The sequence below is a fragment of the Chrysochloris asiatica genome, unplaced genomic scaffold, assembly GCF_000296735.1.
Source record: "Chrysochloris asiatica unplaced genomic scaffold, ChrAsi1.0 scaffold00010, whole genome shotgun sequence".
Classification (NCBI taxonomy): Eukaryota; Metazoa; Chordata; class Mammalia; order Afrosoricida; family Chrysochloridae; genus Chrysochloris; species Chrysochloris asiatica.
In genome coordinates this window covers 13,432,640-13,453,150 of record NW_006408528.1, presented here as the reverse complement: position 1 = coordinate 13,453,150, position 20,511 = coordinate 13,432,640, and the positions used below count along the sequence as shown (strand labels likewise).

Below are 20,511 nucleotides of genomic sequence, written 5' to 3'. Positions count from 1 at the left end.
GTTCAGACTACACACCTACAATTGTTGTTGCTGCTGTTGTTAAGTGTTGTTGAGTTGGTTCCAACTCATAGTTATCTTGTATAGGGTTTCCAAGGAGTGGCTGGTGGGTTTGATATGCCAGGCACTTGTAGTTGAGTTGGGTCCAACTCATAGATACCCTGTATTGAGTTTCCAAGGAGCGACTGGTGACTTTGAACCATAAACCTTGAAGTTAGCAGTCCAGTGCTTATTCTCAACAGAACTCCACAACTATAGTTACTGTTAAGTGCTGTTGAGTCAGCTCCGATCCATAGGGACCCTGTAAGGTTTCCAAGGAGTAACTGGTGAGCTTGAAACACCAAACCTGCAGTTTAAACCAACATTGCAGTCCAGTGCAGCAACCCACAGCGCCACCCCAGGACTCCACATCTGTAGTGTTGTTGTTGTTGTTGTTGTTTACTGTCATCAAGTTTATTCCAATCATAACAACCCTGTATAGGGTTTCCAAGGAACAGCTGAAGAACTTGGACCACTAACCTTGAGGTTCAAAGCAGCCTTTGCAGTTTGGCGCATTAATCTACAGAGCCACACCAGGACTACACATCAACAGTAGTGTCTGGCATGTTGTAAGTGCTGCTGCAGAGGTATAAGTAAAAGAGAGGAAACAGTCGCTAATCCTAAATTTCAGGCAGGGGGAGGGGAGCAGTCAAGAAATGGTTCATGAAAAAAAGTTAAGTTTGTGATAAAGATAAATAAACAATTAATGGGAAAATAAGGAAGAAAACATTCTTAGTAGAGGGAAAGCATGATTAAATATAAAAAGATAGGAAAATACATGCTGCACTCAGAGAGCCATGTCACTGAGGTACAGAGCTGTAACAGAGCATACTGGGAAATAATTCTGGGGAAGGACCTGAAGGCCAGATCTCAGAGTGCCTTGTTACAAAACTTGGACTTTATTTTATATGCAAAAGGCAGGCCTAAAGACTGTTAAGCAGAGGTGTAGCACAGCCTAGCACAATGTTGGAGATAGAATAGTGGATGATCAAACCAGGAGAAGTAGGAGTGGTAAATTGGGTGTGAAGCAAGGGAAGTATGGGAAAATAAGGCAATAAGAGTTCAAGCAAGAGATGCAAATACCTGCACTGCACTATGACCTGAGAATGGCCAGTAGAGGGCAGCTGTAGGAGAGGCTGTGGCAACAGAATTGCTGGTGTCCAGTTTAGAGTAAAGAGGAAGAACATAGAGACATAAAGGGCTAGGAACCTCCTGACTTCTTCTGTAACACCCTGACATATTTTACAACAACTGGAAGAAATACAACCCAACCGTCTGGTACCCATTTGTCATTGACCATATGCCAAGTAGGAAAGGACAGTCTATAGACAAGTACAGGTTCCAGATAAGTGGGCAAAAGCCTGTTTCCAAAGTATACTTTCATTTCTTCTCCTCCCCGTTCTTAAGGCAATCCTAAGTGAAAGTAACAAAGCTGTTTTCCCACTGTCTTTACATAACTGTTGATGGGTTTCCACTGTCGAGGACCAAGGGCAAATGGGATTCGAAAAGTGAAAGGTCAGAGAAAATTTCACAAATACTAAATTTTGCCATCCGCCTTGCTTTCTAGCAAGAAAAGAAAATTGTCTTTGTCTGTCTTCTTCCTGCAACACATGACTCAATTCACCCATCAGATTCCAAATATGAACTGTTTTGTGCTATTAGTTCTATATTAAGCTATATTATCATCGAAAGAGATTTACAAGCAGAGGCTAGCTTGGAAAACTCAACATCACTCATGAAACTATTAGTGTTGTGGAGAATTACAGAGTTTTGGCCTCTGTAATCGAAATTCAAAAGTAAACTTCAGGCAACTTAGTCCATTAGCACAAGGAATTAGATTTCTTGTTCTGTTCTTTGTGATTCATATTTCCATTCCTCTGTCAGTTATTCATTATTGCATAGTATTATAAGAGGGCACAAAATTAACAATGACAATTATATTAATGATAGACTGAGTTATTAAAATTTAGTGTAATAGCCACTCTATTTGGGATGATAATTATAGTTACGACTACCTATGATTAGAGCAACCTTTGTAATCATAATAAGCTCAAGATGGCTTAATGCTAATTGCTCCATCATAAGAAAATTAGAATGTGGAACTATAAGTGGATGCAGTTGTAACTATAATGCCAAGGACTATATGTGGATATTAGTGACTAGATACTAGCCTTCTCCATGACACCAGAGCAAAGAAACATTTTGATAAGACAAGGCAGTCCCAAAATCCACCTCAGAACCCCTGAAGAAAAGACAAGGGTAGATTGTGGCTAAAACAAAATGTCTCAAATTAAAATTCTGAGCAATTGAAAATTTAGGGAACATGCTGATGAGATAGTAGGACTTATTTCATTCTAAATAGACTAGAGATCAAAAGTTATAGCGTGGACCAATGATCTTTAAAGCTCACTAATGAACATAACTGCTGATCCATTAAAATCATATGAAAATATCTAGAAATATAATTTTCTGAACCTTTCTATAGAAAAGACTCCTAGGCCACACTTTTGTTTTTATGGCTCCTTATAGTCCTGGTGTGGCACTGTGGGCTAATGCGTCAGACTGCAATGTCGTTTGAACTGTACAGTCGGTGGTTCAAGCTCACCAGCCACTCCTTGAAAACCCTATACAGGATCGCTATGGGTGACAATACTACAGAAGGTCACTCTGGGGACCTTGTAGGTTTTGTGACACCAAACTCTTCCTACACAACAATTATAGAGATGGATTGTTGAGATTTGCAGTTCGTAAACATTTAAAAATTTGGTGTACTTGCCCTTTGGTCATTCTTAATTCTAACTCTCCTTGCTTTCTCTCCTATCTCAGAGAGATGTCACTGTGAGAATGGACTTTACCATACTATAGTATGGTAAAGTCAATCATTTGGAGTGGGTTAGTGCAACTAATAACTAGAGAAGAACGTCATAGTTGGTAAAGCAGAGGACCAGTGAAAATGAAGAAAACCCTCAGTGAGGTGGATTGACACAATGCCTGCAACCGTGAACTCAAACATACCAACAATCACAAAGATGGCGGAGTAGCCAACATTTCCTTCCATTGTATGTAAGGTTATCATGAATTGCAGCCAATTCCACAGTGACTATCAACAATTCCATTTTAATCCAACAAGGTAGGAGGAAGCAAGTCACATTTTTAAAACAGATGCAATGGATGTTCATTTCAACATGTTTGTTACAGACAGAAATGTGATTTAATGATGGCTGATCTTGGATCCTAGCCAAGGAGTTGTAAATACCAAGAAGAAGTCATTATGGAAGGTGTTCTCACTAATAGAGAAGCCACACAGAGCCTCCAAGAGCAACCTTATAGTAATCTATAAGTTCTGGTGAAATGTTTGATAATTACGATGATACCAAGTAGCTCCACTTGAACCAATATACACTTTTATGGAAACATAATAAAAACTATGCAGAATGGAAATTTCCAAAGGAGTAAGAATATCGAGCTCTGGTGTCGTGCTGCAGGGTAAGTACTGCACTGCTAACTTCAAGGTCTTTGGTTCAAACCCACCAGTCCCTCCTAGGAAACCGTATACAGGATCATTATGAGCCAGAACTGACTCAATGGCACTTAATAGCAACAACAAAGAATAAGAGTAATTCTTAGCACCAGTTCTTAGGGAGAAGGATTTACTGCTGATTTTCAATGATAGGAAGTTAATTATGTTTCCATCATTTCATGAGTGGTGAAGCTAGAAATCTTCAACTGATTCTTAATCTGTAGAGAATTTGCCAAAGCTTTGTGGAATCTCCTTGAGTCGTCTCACCAGCAGAGGATGCTATTCTTCCATACATAGCATGGCAAGGCCCCTAATCCCAATCCCACGTGCTTTGCCACCACTCAGGGAAAGCATTCCTATCAGGCCATTTTGTAAATGTGGTTTTGCACTTCAAACAAAGAAAAGAGACTCTTTATTCAGGTATTACAGTTAATTGAAGTATTTTAGCGGTGACTCCTAAATCTATGCTTCTTAAGGAAATGAAAATCTTGGAAGGAGTAGGAAGGAGCTAAATGATGCAATATAAAATATAAATATCAGAAACCACTTTCTGTTCCTTTTAGCTCCCTTTTTGCAAATCTAAAAGCAATGTATTTCAATGAAGGGAGAATGATCTGATCAGAATTTTTCCTCATGTGAATAGTGAGACCAAAATAAAGACTATGGCATTAGAACAAATGAAAACAAGAAAGTCATTCAAATTAAAAAAAAAAAAAAAGAAAGAAAGAAAGAAAAAGAAAAAGAAGAAGAGGAAGCTAAAGGAAGGAATTTATCTTCAAGGGAAAATGAAAAAAAGAAGATGGGATTTGCCAGCAGGAATGCAGAGATAAAACATAAAGTCCAAGAAATCAATAAAAAGGAAAATAATAGGACTCATTCTACTCAAAAGAAGACTTTGTAAAAATATAAGCAGGGTTAAATTAGACAGGGAGTCATCTCTTCCACTAAGCTGTCTTTCATTCATTTTACAAACATTTTATTGAGTACCCCACACTCTCAGAGAACACCAGAGCTATAAATACAAATCTAAGTGACAACAAGGTCCCAGTTCCAGAGATCCTTGAATTTAAGAGTAGAGACAAACTATATAGTTTGTTGTTCTGTGGTGGCTTGTATGTTGCTGGACACTATGCCACTGATATTTAAAATACCAGTAGGGTCACCATGGTGAATAAGTTTCAGCAGCACTTCCAAATTAAAACAGAAGTAAACTGAACTTAGAAAGACCTTCTACCACCAAGACAGAAAAACTTGGTGTGGAGTGTGTCCTTTGGACCTGGGATCACTACACTGTGTAACTCCTAGATCCAGGGGAAGATTGATACGAAGATGTATGGAGATCTCCAAGGAAAACACGGTCTACAAGGCAAAATCATTCTCTGAACCTCTGCACTCTCATTACAGTTGATTTTAATATCATCTGACTATATTATTGCTACTGTTCTCTTCTCCCTTTCCTACTTACTATCCTATGAGATGCTGAAGAGTATATTTGTTTGTTAAGAGTCATAAAAATACTTCATTTTATCCAGAAAATTAGATATATTTAGCATCTTTACTAAATTGATAAGGTTACTTTATTCCTCTCACAATTTTTAAATACAATTCAAAACTAAAAAATGATGTCTTTTTTTTCCTTGTTGTTGGGTACCATCAAGTTCACTGTCAACTCATAAGCCACCCCATATGAGATTAAACTGCCCTACAGAGTCTTCTAGGCTATTGTTGTTGGTAAGTGCCATCTAGTCGGTTCCAACCCATAACAACCCTGTACAGGGTTTCCAAGGCTGTTAATCTTTACGGGAGCAGAACGCCTCATCTTTCTCCCGCAGAGCGGCTGGTAGTTTCAAACTGCTGGCCTTAAGGTTCGCAGCCCAATTCGTAACCACTATACTACCAGAGCTTCTAGACTATAGTCTTTATAAAAGACTCACCAAGTCTCTCTTCTGGGGAGCCAAGGTTAAACTGATAACCTTTGGGCTAATAGCCAAGCGCTTAACCATTGTACCACCAGGGGTCCTTTTTTTTTCTTTTTAAATAGATTTAAAATATATCTTTCCCTGTAACTTTCCTGAACCTACTGGTCCAACAAAGACAAAATCAATAATGAAATATATGGCACTACCTTTATGAAGCTCTGGTAGCGTAGTGGTTACGAATCGGGCTGCGAACCACAAGGTCAGCAGTTCGAAACTATCAGCTGTTCTGCGGGAGAAAGATGAGGCTTTCTGCTCCCGTAAAGATTCACAGCCTCGGAAACCCTTACAGGGTTGCTATGAGTTGGAACCGACTCCACGGCATATAACAACAACAACAACCTTGATGAAGAGCAAAAAGACAAAAGAAGACAAGAAGATGAAGTTGTACATTCTTCTGTAAAGTCTTCAACTATTGCCAAATAGAGGTGTTGCTAATGCAAGTGGCAATATTGTTTAATCTAACATCAATCCATGTAATCTTCATTTTTTATTTCTGGAAATGAAAAACTGTAGAAGTTTACATAGTAAGACCCTTAGTCATACACTGAGGACATTCTCTACAAAAACTTCTTAGACCAAGCTGTTATCTAATACACATAAGCATAAGAAGGTTCTGTGGGAAGCAACACATTAACCATATGGAATAGTGGCTTCTTCCATCACTTAAGTGAGAAGAACCGAACTGGTCAAAAACTTGTTAGAAATAGATTGTCATTCAGAATTCTTCCAAAAGAGCCAAATTATGACAGGGTTCTAAAACATGGGTCACCATAGTCAGAATCAACCTGATGTCCATGGGTCTTAAAGAGTTGGGCCATGAGGATGTTAAAACTGTGTATCTGATCCTAGAACAAACTAAGAAGTTAAATCATTTCAAAATGTGCAAAGTGGATATAGACTTCAAGTTTACAAAGTCTTTAGAAAGTGCCTTTAAAAGATTCACAAGTACTACACACTGAACCGTCACATAGGTGACAATGAAATTCAGGCTTCCAACATAAATTGTAAAATATTTTTCAGCAAAAGTTACATTTCCATATGGCAGCTTCTCAGGTACTCAGTCATTCGTGAGTTTCTCTGGATTCTTACTGGCAATTGCTGTGGTGACTTAGAGCATCTCACATTCTACTTGTCTGAGAGCACAGATCAGAAGATAATCAGTCAATAATCACTTTCTCAATAGGCATTGTGTCCCTTCAGGTAGAATATGATGTCTCCTTACTTTTCTACAATTTCTTCTAGACTAGAAATAGTCCTAAATCCAGTCTCCAAGTTAATATTTCTGGAGTAAGCATCGATTTTTTTCTTCTACAAGTATATCAAGTCTTGATTTTGTTTTATTGAATTTTTTTAATTTTCAATGTGTAAATGAGCAGACATATCAGAGAAAAGATCAGTTCTAGGCCCAAAATGAAGTCAAGATACAATTTACTGGGCTCGGGAAAAGAAGGCTGGATGCTCAGTATGAGAAGTGCTGTGTTGTCTGTGGAGTGTACTATCAGTGCAAATCATTTAGATGCCTGGCAGATCAGTAGATCATGTTCTAGCCTCAATTTCGTTCTCTTCTGTGGTGATACTCGATGTAGTACGCAAGAAATATATGCAGAATCCACAAAATAACTTTTCCAAGAATTATGATTATCTGCTCTTTCAATGGGTTTGTGTCGTTTCCGGGACACTCATCCTCCTATGAATTAAGGTAAGAGCAAAGCCCATCTGTTGACATTGTTAAGGTAACAAAGGCAAGAGATTTGCTATGAGCACCATAGGAAGAGGATGGAATCTGGGTCTACTATGAGTGTGCAGTGAGTGATGTGGGAGAAGGTGAGCATCCAGAAGGGGGTCATCTTCAATACTTTCGGTAAGATCCAAGGGACATGATTCCATCATGCTTGCAGCCACCATTTCCTGACATTCTGAGACCGAATCCCTGGCCAAGGGCCTCTCCTATAGTGCAGCCAAGCTGATGGGAGAAAATCACCACCTTCAAGTCAAACATGTCTTATTTATCCTTATATTTTAGACCTAAATCAATGCCTTCATAAAGCAGGTACTTAGTAAATGTTTAATGGTTATATATGGGTAAGTGAAAAAGTTTTACCATAAAATTATAGAAACCATAATTAAACAAAAATATCAAAATGAGAAGCTATTCTTTCTCAACATATTCTCCATCTAGGTCTATATACTTCTGAAGGTGTGTTTTCTTTTTTCTAACCCTCTCTCCAAGAATTCTGCACTTTTTTGTTTACACACCACATACATCAAAATGGCAGTTTGGGCATTCTCAGGGAACTCAAATGGTATTCTTTTTTTAAATGTTCTTTGAGTTTGGGGATCAAAATAAGTAAGAAGGGACAACATCAGGTCTGTAGGGTGGATGGGGTAAGGTTTCCCAAATGGCTTTCTCTTAGGAAAGTCCTTGCTACCCTCGAAGAGGTGCATTGTCATGATGGGGGAAAATACCTCAACAGCTCTTTCCTGGATTTTTATCTTTGCAGTGTTTAATTTTTATACTTCTTCAAAATAAGTTCCATGATTTCCTTGGGAATCCCTACATAAAATCGTCATAACCTCTCTGTCTAGCATTTAACTGGCCCAGCACATCCCTTTAGGAACAACTGTTTTGACTGGACCTTTTTTGTTTAGGGACCCAGTGAATAAGGAAGACCAGAGCAGAATTGATGCTTTTGAGTTCTGGTGTTGGAGGAGAATATTGAAAGTGCTATGGGCTACCCCATAGAACCAACAGATCTGTGTTGGATGAAGTGTAGCCAGAGAGCTCCTTGGAGGCCAAGATGGCCAAACTCCATCTCTCATACTTTGGACATATTGTCAGTAGGGATCAGTTCTGGAGAAGGATATCATGTTTGGTAAGGTGGAGGGTGAGAGAAAAAAGAGGAAGACCCCCAGAGAGATGGATTGGCCAAGTGGCAGCATCAGTGGGCTCAAGTGTGGTAACAATAGTGAAGTTGGCCCAGGACCAGGCAGTGTTTCATTCTGCTGTGCATAAGGTCGCTATGGGTCGTCACCGACTCGATGGCACCTAACAACAATAACAACAACAAAACTTGTGTGGTGCTATAGGATAATCCTCAACCATAAGGTCGGTTTGAACAGAAAGGTTGGTGGTGAAATTCACCAGGCACTCCTTGGGAACCCTATACAGGAATCAACTCAACAGCACTAACAACAACAATGAAATTAAGGCAAGTCTTTGAGAGAACCTGTCTGCAGTCTTCCATTAATCACTGTCATGTTTAAACACATTTTGTTTGTAACAAACCCATGAATGTAAGAACTAGAACCCTAGTGGCAAAACTTTTTGACTTACCCTAGTAAAGAATGTAAGAATTAATGAAGGTAATGTTGTTGTTGTTGTTGTTGTTAAGTGCCTTCAAGTTGGTTCCGACCCATAGTGACCCTGTACAGGGTTTCCGAGGGTGTAAATCCTTACAGGAGTAGAAAGCCTCACCTTTGTCCCGCGGAGCGGCTGGTAGTTTCGAATCGCTGACCTTAAGGTTCGCAGCCCGATTCGTAACCACTACGCTACCAGAGTAATATAGACAATATATTGTTGTTGTTAAGTGCTGTCGAGTCAGTTCTGACCCATAGTGACCCTGTATAGGGTTTCCGAGGAGCTTCTGGTAAGCTTGAACTGCCAACCTTGCAGTTCAAATAGCTTTGCAGTCTGGCAAATTAACCCACAGTGCCACACTAAGACTCCAGACAATATACAGAGAGGTATAAACAGGACCTGGCTATGTAGCATAACTCACCTCAAAACTTTCAAGACAAAGGGATTGGTCAACAGTCTATCCAAGTCTAGAGAGAAGCCCTCTGAATTCAGTGATGGAAAGCAATTGTCATGACTTGTGGAGCAGAGTGGCTGGAGAAGTTAGACTGTAGGTATGTGTGGAGGTGAGAATGAAGCTGAAGCAGGAGAAATCGTTTATTTTTCTTAAGTAAGAAAATAACATGAAATTAACCAGAGGAATTGCACAGGCAAGTGAGAGTGGGAACAAAGTCAGGATAGTCCTAGAGAAGAAGGCAAAAGCTGAAGAAGTTGACATTGTCAAGAGACATAGAAAATGGATACAGCTGTACAACAATCAGGAGTCCTGGTGTGGCCCTGCTGGTTAAAGAGCTAGACTGCAATATCTGCTTGGACTGCAAGGTCAGCGGTTCAAGTTCACCAGTCGATCCTTAGAAACCCTATACAGGGTTACTATGAGTCGGAACCTACTCGATGGCACTTAACAACAGCAATAACATACAAAAATTACTTTTGGAAGAAAAATTAGGAATAAAGAGATAAAACTGTGCTTCCTAGCAATATCAGTTATCACTCAGCACACAGAGAGTATTTCCACTGTTTCTATCAAGAACTCTCCCCTAAGCAAAGTTCATCCTGTATAGAGTTAAGACAAAAGTAGAAAAACTATAATTTTGTAAGGGGGAGACATTAAGGACATAAACACAGCAAAGATGGCTTGAATTGTATCCGTTTCACGTCAAGGGCATCCTTATAATCACATTTAGTTACACATGGATGGGCTGTGAAAACAGCTGGGTGGACCTTAATTTAATTTAATTAATTGATTTATTGGCTTCATTAATTGCTGTCAAAGGATACAAATATTGTCCCCAAGGGCCACAGTTTAGTTGGTCATCACTACTGCTTCTAGAAAAGTAATTGGATTTCTTAGCTTAGCCCTCGAGGTGAGCTATCAAAAAGCTAGCAAGATTTAGTAATCTAGTGCCATGGAAAATAAAGACAGAGAACAAACACCCTATTGATACAAGCAGTGCCTTCTTACTTCTCATTTTCCTCGGTGACAAGGTCTTTTTCCATTAATCTTTTTTTATTCCTTTTTATCTGGGTAAATTACTTTCATTTCTTTCCCAAACACTCTCTCAGCCATTCTTTTCTTTGGATTTCACTTCATTTTTAACCTTGACTTTTCACTAATCGTCTTAGATATAATCAAAACTTCATCTATAAATGGGATGTAAACTAATAATAATTGATAAAATTAATAACAGAATCTGAAACTGCTTCATACTTAGGTTGCATTTTTCAGACATAACATGAGTTGGTGATGTTTCTATCTTCTTTTAAAGGTAAAAACAATATCTGCTTAATTTTTTTCAAAGGAAAGATATGAAACTCATAGAAGAAAATGAAATAATTTAGAATTTCAGATAAACACTGTTCAAACTTTGATTTATTATTTTCTAATCTGTGTCCTATGTGTATAGATAGATAAGGCTGAATCCCACTTAAGAAAGCAATGCGTCAGACTGCAAAGCCGTTTGAACAGCAAGTTAGTTCGTTCAAGCTCACCAGCTGCTCTTTGGAAACCCCATACAGGGTCCCTATGGGTCGGAACTGACTCAATAGCATTTAACAACAACAATAACAAGTAAAACCTTTCAACACTGTTTTACTCAGAGCACACGGAAGCATAAAAAACAACAGTCTTGATCATGAAAAAAATCCAGGCAGAAAAGTGTTTTGTCCTTCTCCTCCCTTCCCAGTTTTAGCATCTAAAGAACCAATGTCAGTGTCCAATAAAAATTAGCAGTGCCAAACAGGATACATAATGCACAGGAAAAAACAAATTAGAACATATCACTAGATTAATTGCCATTAAGTGCCTTTGAGTCAGTTCTGACTCATAGTGACTCTGTAGAAGGTTTCTAAGGCTCTAAATCTTTGAGGAAACAGAAAGCTAGTTGGTGGTTAAGTGCTAGCCTGCTAACTGGAAGGCTGTTAGTCCAAGCCCACCTGGCAGTTCTTGACAGAAAAGACCTGGTGATCTGCTCCCTAGAACCACATGAAACAGGTCTACATTGTCACGTGGAGTCAATATGAGTCAAAACCCATCACACCATTTCACTGCATGTATTCTTCCGTGTCTTTGCTATTAAATCTTGTTCAAGATTATAATATCAGGAAACTTCTGAAATACTATAATTAAATCTCTACAAAATAACAAAACCAGTAATATCTGCCTATAAAAAATACTTATAGTCTGCTTACTGCATTGACGTTCATATTGAATTATAACACAAGTTTGCATTCTATGACTTCTGAGGATCTTTAATATGTTTGTAGCCTTTACGGCTATGATTTAGTTTTAACTGTACATGTAAAATATAGTAGCTGCAGGTATGTCTTCCTTAATGAGCAAAATGTATCAAGAGGGTTAGAAGCCTTTAAAAGCTCCCTCAACTTTTTCCAGTGAGTGAGTTTCTGTGTCAACATCACTATTAATGCTATCTTGCCAGCAGGAGGCCTTTTAACACAGACATGTTAGGCAACCTCTAGCAGAAATCTCTGTGTGCTAGAGTTGCAAGTGTCTGTGCACCTAGACTTTCCGGGGCAATCAGTACTTTCAAGAATAATTCTGAAAATTGGCTCATGGACACTTAGTGCTCTTAGAGATCATCTCACATAGCTCAAGTCCCTCAATCAGGGCATCTAACCACTTACAGATCTGGTTCGACTCTCCTTCTTTCATATACTTTGGCTTTTGTAGTTCTTCTTTCTGCTCAGAATCCAGAGCAATGATCCAATTACCTAATCCTCTGATCTTCCAAATTTTATTTCATGCCCATTAAATAGAAGTGGAGTCCTGATGTGGCACTGTAAGGTAAACACTCGCCCATAAGGTTTATTTGAACCATGAGGTCGGTGGTTCAATCTTGCGAGCTGCCCCTCAGAAACCCCATACAGGGTCACTATGAGTCTGAACTACTCAATGGTACTTTATAATAACAAATAGAAAGTTGTCATTTAGTCCATGTAGCTCTGTTTATTGAACATGAAGAGTGGAAACCCCCAGAAGAGAACCCCAAGATACTTTGTAGAAGAAACCAAGGTTCTTCTGCTTCAAAGACTGTTGTTGTTCTTTAGTGCCATAGAGTCGGTTCCAACTCATAGCAACTCCGTATAGGGTTTCCAAAAAGTGGTTGGTGAGTTTGAACCACCAACCTTGTGGTCAAGTGCTTATCCTACAGTGCCATACCAGAACTCTGCTTCAAGGACTAGTGCCCACCAAGTCATAGGTTCCCCAAAAAACTAGAATTGACCAAACTCTGAGTTAACTGTAGATCAGTAAAAGAAGACAAATCACTAATTATCTACAATATAAAGACTTGAAATCCAGCTCATTTTTCACAACCCAGTTTAAATACTTCACATCCTTATTAATTCGCTTAATAGTAAATATTATTTATCCTACCTCCCAAGCACTATGTTGTTGTTGTTAAGTACCATAGAGTCAGTTCCGATTCATAGTGACCCTGAACAGGGTTTCCAAGGCTATAAATCTTTACGGGAGGAGAACGCCTCATCTTTCGCCCACGGAATGACTGGTAGTTTCGAACTGCTGACCTTAAGGTTAGCAGCCTGATTCGTAACCACTATGCTGCCAGAGCTCCTCCCCAAATATTATATATATATTTGCTGTTTTGCTGTTAAGTGCTGTGGAGTTAGTTTCAACTCATAGCAACCATGTATAGAGTTTCCAAGGAGCATCTGGTGGGTTTGAACCACTGACCTTATGAGCAAACTGACCATGTGTTCCAGAGCATTATCCTGCAGCGCCACACCAATGCTCTCTCACTGTGTGTGTAGTTTAAGAGTCTATCTCCCAGTGAGATTCTTCAGTTTATTGAGGAAAGCAACTCTATCTAATCATTTTTGTATCTTCAGTGCCTGGAATACAATAATAGAATAGCTATTTAATAAATATCTGAATGTAGAAGAAAATGTCACACATACACACAAAACAAACATGAAGAAGATAGCATATTTTAAATTGAGCATTAGGGAGCATTAGAAAAGGAATGTAAAAATATATGAAATCTCGCCTCTTTCTACAGTAAATATATATAAATATATGAATACAATCAGGAAATCCTAATCAGCAAGTCAATTTTGAAAACATGGCAAGTTCTCATGGCCTCTGCACCTCTGAAAACTCTAGCCAATGTTATTTAAATTGTTTAATGTTTGTTCAGCTAATTCTCAATGTCGCACATTCTTCAATATGATTATCCAAGTACACATCATAGATACATGAAAGGATTGTGGAAAGTCTCAACGTTTTCTTTGCAAATATTCTGCAATGAACATGAATTTGACATTGTAAATTATTTTACTAGAGACTTGGAAAGCAGATTGACTTCAGGAGTCTGTGGCAGTTTGCAATTGTTTCCCTCCATTCAGAATTCTGTACTGTAGTCTTCACAAAAGAACACTAGAGGGATCAGCTTCATACTTTTCGGAGTCCTCTGTGTCTACCAAGCCAAGTACAATTAGGGATCTTCCCAGAAGAAGAAAAGAATTATGTGGGCAATAGGGCGTTACCACCCAGAACCACAGAAAAAACTACAAATGTAACCAAATGACTATCTCAGCCTTTAAAAAACCCTTAAACCTACGTGGCATTTCCTAGGACTAAAGGCAGCACATTGGGAAATTATCTTTAGAAAACTGGTTAGAGGTTCATCCGAGCTTTGAAAATAACCTGCAATCTGGGGACAGATTGAAGGAATAAATAAACAGACTTACTTTATTAAGGCTGCCAATTCTGTTTGTTTGTTTTTTTGTTTTTAATACTTCCAAGGGACAAAGTCAAGTAAATGTCAAATTTTTCTCAGCTGGTAAACACAATCAGATTTTAAACTAAAATCCCAAAAAAGGATGAGCTGACAATGAGAAAGTAAGAAAAACTTGAACTGCTTTTTTTAAAATAGGATAGAAAAACAACTCAGTCATCTTTAGTCTTGTTTTTTCTCTTCACTTTGCATAAAGACAAATAGGATAATACAGTATTTGGGGAATTTATTGGCAGGTTATAGGAAACTAATCAAGCTGCTAGAGCCCTGGTGTGGTGCTGTACAACAAGCACTGGACTGCTAACCACAAGATCAGCAGTTCAAACCCACCACCTGCTCCTTGGAAACCCTACACAGAGTCACGATGAGTCGGAACCAACTTGATGACACTTAACAACAACCAAGCTGTACATTCACATCTGCCTGAATTAACAAAGCACACTGAATCAGAGAAGATTAAACTCTTGTCTATAGTTTCAGAAGAGGAGTCCTAGTGGTGAAGTTGTTAAGCCATTCTGCTGTCAACCGAAAGGTCTGCAGTTCAAACTGGCCCACAGGAGAAAGATGTGCCATTCTGTTCTGTAAAGATAATAAAGCTTTGGAAATCCTATGGAGCAGTTCTACTCTGCCTGTAGGGTGCTATGAGATGGAATCAACTCAACAGCAATGGATTTGAAGAGTGTCAGACAACATTGCTGCCTCAATTTGCCCATGTCAGAAAGACCTCGTCAGCTCCCAAACTGATTTGGTTAGTAAATTACCTCCCTTGCTGATCCTCTCAGCTTCTTGGTCCCTGTGGCCTGTCCTAATTAAAACAAAAATCACACTGCTTGAGTTTGGAGCAAATTATTTCTCTTCTGTCATCCTGCAGTAGGTTTAATTGAAACGAAACTTGGAATGCAATTGAAAATCGATATTGGAGCTCTAAGCCCAAGCTTCAAATGTTCTCATGTCTCTGACCCCAACTTCTGGCCTTCCTGTTTTACCCAGTCAGTATGTCACTCCAGGCAATCAATCTGCTTGACTCCAATAACTTTCTGACGTGTTCTCCTCACTCTTGATTGTACCTTTCTCTTCTCCAGTAAATAAACACTCAGTCAGAGCAACACTGCAATGGCCAATTTTTGTTGGCCATGCAAGTGTGTCATTTATAGGATTTGATGTGCAATATATCTTGTTGTCTCGTTTCTTCTGAAATCATAAACGCCATGCTTTTTGACTCCTCGGTAACTCCAGGCACTAACTCAGCACCGGGGCTCCATAAAAGTAGAAGACTACTTCATCAAAGGAGATTTGGAAGGAGACACAAATCTTTGTCTTAACTAAGCAAGAGTGATAATGTATATCCACAAATTTCTAGGAAAGCAGTGCAGTTCCCTCCAACCCCTCTGCTTCATCCCTCACCCCTAACTTGGTCCCTCCCTGTTCTATAAAAAATAGAAAAATATCCTGGCTTTCTCATATGGTTGAACTTTCCAACAAGTCCTTTCCATAAAAGGGATGGGTCTTGTTTCAAAGCCAAGCGATCTGCCTCCAACAGTTTGAACTGGCTGGTGGAGGAGGTTCTTTTTTTTTTAACTTTTAGACAACGTGGAAGTGTCTGGAACAGTGCCTTTAGTCCCAACCATCCTAGGAATTACTCAGTGTTTCAGGGCCCTGAGCCAGTAACCTCCTCTCAACCACTGCCCAACCACCTCCTCTGCCACGTAGACTCAGAGTCCGAGCTGGATGGTTCAGAAGGGTTAGAGTGCTGGGGTCTTCCATGTTAAGAAATCTTCCACGGGACCTACCCCACCCTCTAGTTACCACTGCCTACCACCTATAGAACAGCAGCAACTAAAAGTAAGTTGTTCAGTTCTCATTCCCATCTGGGTTCCTCAAAACTGCATGGACCAGGACACTTAGAAGCAAGAGTCCATTTTAAAACAAGAGTCCTATTTAAACACTAACTTAGAACTGCACTCACCATATGGGACTCCTTTTTTCCAATTTATCACCTAAAAGAAGAGATTTTTGAAGCAGATGACTTTTTTTTTTCACAATTCCTTCAGAGGTGGGCTTCTTATTCTAATAATGTCAACTAGGAAAAGAGGCACATTTTTTCTAATTTCCTCCAAGGCACCATGTAGATCTGAGGTGGCCCAACATGTCTTCCTTTTCCAAGAGAAGTGAATCTTTACACACTTAATGAATAACTCTTTTTAATGTTGGGATTTAACATGACAGCCCCCAGCTCTGTAGCTACTCCCTAATATCACAGGCTTTCCAACCTAGAGCTGGAGAGTTTTAACCCAATGCTCATCAGTGAAGTTCAATTTCTAAAGAAATTAAGCATGAAGAAAAAAGTGAGTTTTCTTGGACTATCTTGTTCTGTGCAAAAAATGGGTCTCTCTGGTTCAGGCAATCTGACTAGGTATCCTGCTCTAAATCAGCCTTACTGACACATGTGATGGTTACTGCCCAAAACAAGAACTTCTCACATCAAAAAGCTATCCTGGGTGCTTCAGAATGCAGGCATCCAAGCCAGAGTGCTTGGGTTTGAAGTCCAGCTCTATGACCAACTAGCCCTGCCATTAGCAAGTGGTTTCTTTAACTTGCTAATCTTCTGTGTCCTTATCTATAAAGTGCAGATAGTAGCAATGAAACCTCAATGATCAGAATCATGTATGGTACATAGTAGGCTCCCATTAAAATTGATTATAATTATATGATTCCTTTTCATCCTCATATCTTGAATTCAGATAAGTAATATTGTTGTTGTTAAGTATCGTCGAGTCGGCTCCAACTTATAGCGACCCTGTATAGGGTTTCTGAGGAGCAGCTGGTGAGCTTGAACCACCGACCTTGCAGTTCAAACTGACCTTGCAGTCCCCATCACCACGCCAGAACTTTCAAACAGCGTTCTACTTTTCACTTCCAACTTTTCTCTTTTTGATCAGTTGTTGTTGTTGTTAGGTGCCATCGAGTCGGCACCGACTCATAGTGACCTTATGACCTTATGAGCACAACAGAACAAAACACTGCCCAATCCTGGGCCAACCTCACTATTGTTGCCAAACTTGAGCTCATTGATGCTGCCACTTTGCCAATCCATCTCCCTGGGGGTCTTCCTCTTTTTCTCTACTCTCAATTTAGCAAGATGTCAAATATAAAACTAAACCAAATCCATTGCTGTAGAGAAAGCAACCTGCCCCATATGAGAATGGCCCCATGTTTCCAAGGTTGTAAGTCTTTACAGACACACACTGCCACATCATTCTCCCAGGGAATAGCTGGTGGGTTCCAACTGCTGATCTTTTGGTGAGCAGACAAGTGCTTTAACACCAGGCACTCTGTCAAGTACGTTACTGCTACTGTTAAGTACCGTCAAGTCAGTTCCCACTATTAGCAAGTCTGCACAGGGTTTCCGAGGAGCAGCCAGTGAATTTGAACCACGGACCTTGAAGTTAGCAGTTCAGTGCTTATACTATAACATCACACCAGGACTCCCTGTCAAGTTGCTGTTGTTGTTTGGTGCCACCGAGTCGGTATTGACTCATAGTGACCTTATGCACAGCAGAACGAAACACGGCCCAATCATGGGCCAACCTCACTACTGTTGCCACGCTTGAGTCCATCGATGCTGCCACTTGGCCAGTCCATCTCGCTGGGGGTCTTCCTCTTTTTCTCTGACCCTCCACCTTACCAAATATGATGTCTTTCTCTAGCGACTGCTCCCTCCTGACAATATGTCCAAAGTATGAGAGACAAAATTTGGCCATCCTGGCCTCCAAGGAGCACTCTGGATACACTTCTTCCAAAACGGATTTATTGGTTCTTTTGGCAACTCATGGCACTTACAATATTCTCCTCCAACACCATAACTCAAAAGCATCAATTCTTCTACTGTCTTCCTTATTCACTGTCCAGCTTTTGCATGCATATGAGGTTATTGAAAATACTATAGCTTGGGTCAGGTGCACCTTAGTCCTCAAGCTGACATCTTTGCTCTTCAATACTTTTAAAAGGTCTTGTGCAGCAGATTTGCCTAATGCAATACGTTGTTTGATTTCTATAGGTAGTGGTTATGTACTGTGGAGTCAGTTGCGACTCACAATGACCCTGTATAGGGCTTCTGAGGCTATAAATCTTTATGGGAGCAGAAAGCCTCATCTTTCTCCCGAGGAAGGACCAGTAAATTCAAACCACTGACCTTGTTGTTAGCAGCTCATCTCATAATCCATTATACTACCAAAGCTCCTTCCCTGTCAAATATAGAGATAATAAAAGATCTGGATCCAATGCCCATAAATTTTATGAAGAATATTACTAATCACATCTTCTAAATTCATAGTGTGGTATGCTTTTATGCTGATTTTAAATAATAAATCAGGTGGTATAAGGGACCCTGGTGGAGTAGTGGGTTAAGGGTTGAGTTGCTAACCAAAATGTTGGTGATTTGAAACCATCAATTGCTCCCTGGAAGAAAGACAAGGCTGTCTGCTCTTGTAAATGTTTATAGCCTTGGAAACACCATGGAGCCATCCTACTCTGTCCTATTGGGTCGCCAGGATTCAGAGCCAACTCCACGGCAGTGGGTGGGTACCTACTGTGACATTTCAATCAATGTTAACCCTCCTTCTCTCTACATCTTTAGCTTCATGGCATAGATTTTTCTTTTGCAATATTTAGATCAGTGTGGTACTGTAGGATATGCCCTGAATTCCTAATCACAAGGTCAGCAGATCAAATCCATCAGCTACTTATTGGAAACCCTATGCAAGGTCGTCATGCATTGGAACCAAGTCAACGGTACTTAACAACATTTTTCTTCATATAAGTGATTAAGGGTGAAGAAATACTGGCATAGTTATGCTCGTTTTATGCTTGCTGTTGTTGTTATTCAGTGCCATCAAGTCGGTTCACACTCCTAGTGACTCTGTAGAGTGTTTCCAAAGAGCAACTGGTGAGTTTGAACTGCCAACCTTGTGGGTCGCAGACCAGTGCTGATCCCACAGTGTCACACCAGGAGGAGTTATGCTACCTGTTATAATTTTTTATTGTTACTATGATTAATCTTGTGAGAAGACCTAAGTGCTTGGCTGCTAAAGGAAAGATCAGTGAACCAAACCTCTCAGCTGCTCCACAGATAAAAGATGTGGCAGTCTTCCATAGAGATATCAGGCTTGGAAACCCTATGGGGCAGTTCTGTGGCCTCCAGGGTCACCATTAGTAGGAATCAATTCCAGGGCAATCCCTTTCTTGGTTTTGGTTATTACTAACTTTGCTCCAGCCACACTCCTAGAGCAGTTTCTCTTTGATGGAACATGGTCATTTTGCTATTCTGGGTAGAGTTTGTGAAGATTGAAGTTGAAAGAGCTTTGAACTATGAATAACCCATATATCCATAAATGGTTGTTTCATTATTATTTTTCTCACAATTATCCTACCAAAAAAAATTCTGATTTATTTGGAAAGACTGAGAACAATGAAATAAATACAGTACTGATTTCAAATGCAAATGTCACGTCATTTCTAAATGAGTCAACCTTAAAAAAGACAATGATAAATCAACCAGGTAATTTCTGTGTGTCAAAGAGTTTTAAAGGTGATAGTTAGTAAATTGAGGTACACATGAAAGTTTCTCAAATAAAAATGTTAAATATAAGTTACTTCTGCATACACATCTAAAACTTGTCAAATGCTTGGGAAAATAATCTATCCCACCCCCACCATAAACTGAACAGATCACAAGAGTAAGTGGCATTTTCCATCTCCCCAAAGTAGTCATAGCATACAGAAACAGCCACTTAGTTCCAGCCCTTCTAGGACCAAGAATTTCTGAGCTACTGGTGTTCAGTCTGACTGGATGTGGTCAGAATGGGCACTTCCAGTGGATCTGTGTGGATTTGAGGCTAGGTTTTGAGCTCATCAGCAAGAAAAGAGAGTGATTTATGAACATCTGTACATATCCACCTTGGAATTGCATTTGGAGTTGTTGTATTGAGTCAGTTCCAACTCATAGCCACCCTGTGTAGGGTTTCCTAGGAGTAGTTGATGGGTTTGAATTGCTGACCTTGAGGTCCAGTATTTATCCTATGCTTAACCTGGACTTGCTGCAGCCAAATAGCCAGGATCCCGGAGTTTGAGATTTGTGTGTTCAAGTTAATCACGACACCCCTTTTCACTAGTTGGTGATTCCGGCAACCCACAGGTTGCACATTATTCCTCACTTGCATTTTTTGAAGTAAGATTGATGCTACCTGTTGTTAATTTATGAAGTGAGTGGGTTGAGAATTAAGGAGGTGGAAAAATCGTGTGACATGCAAATGATTTTTCCTCCCCCTATGGATCAGAACCTTAATC

General features: G+C 39.6%; 1 pseudogene; it reads right to left on the bottom strand.

Annotated features, from left to right (window-relative positions):
• Positions 1 to 6,711: 6,711 nt before the first annotated feature.
• LOC102842925 lies at positions 6,712 to 7,534 on the bottom strand (annotated as a pseudogene).
• Positions 7,535 to 20,511: the final 12,977 nt, after the last annotated feature.